The following is a 965-nucleotide window of genomic DNA, read 5'->3' as shown; positions in this document are numbered from 1 at the left end:
GCCCATTATTGAAACACTGATTACAATTCAGTTTGTTTACGTTGTAGCAATGTTCATCTGTTTTTGGCAAGTGCCTTTACCAAAAACATGGGAACACGTCAGCTTTTTTCTTCATTGTGTGTTTGCACTCTAAACAATGTGGCAAAAATGCCCACTTTTAAGTAAACTTTTCTGAGTCCAATGTCCACACACGGTACTGTCTGTTCGCGTTTTACTGGATTTTCCGGCATTGCCACACCAATGTGTTTCTGTGTAAAAAGTATATTAGAATTATCTCAATGTTTGTTTTTTATGACCAAACAAAAAGAAAACATAGAAATATATCTATCATAGTACAATCAAATTATATTTCGTATTATTATCCTCATCAGGACGCAAACTCTTTAAAAATGATGTTACCGCTTCAATGCTTTAACCGTCATTTTGTTTAGTAAACAATCCAAGAATATATTTTTCACACACATACACTAAATCTATACATGGTTCATTTAATTTTTAGATTAGATCAGATTCAACTTTATTGTCATTACACATATACAAGTACAGTGTAACGAAATGTAGTTTAGGTCTAACCAGAAGTGCAATTAGCAAGTGCAGGATATACAGTTAGAATAAATACAGAATACAATATTGATAAAATATAATACAGTTATGAAAATATTTTACAGTAGGTATGTACTATGAACAATATATACAGATCACTATATACTATTAACATTAACACTATGAACATTAATGTACAGGTGGATATGAGCAGATAATAATTTAGACTAAACAATAGTGCAAGTGATTAAGTGTGCATAGATTATTGACATTAGCTGTTACAGTTGCAATGCAATAGGTGAGTTAATGCAGTTGTTGAAGTAACAGTGCAGTGGATGAGTTAATGCGGTTATTAAAGTTACGGTGCAGTATAAGAGTTAATAATAGGTTGCAGTCCAGAAGATGAGTAAATGCAGTTATTG

Source organism: Barbatula barbatula (genome assembly GCF_947034865.1).
Source record: "Barbatula barbatula genome assembly, chromosome: 5".
NCBI lineage: Eukaryota > Metazoa > Chordata > Actinopteri > Cypriniformes > Nemacheilidae > Barbatula > Barbatula barbatula.
Note: the sequence above shows the minus strand (reverse complement) of the source record.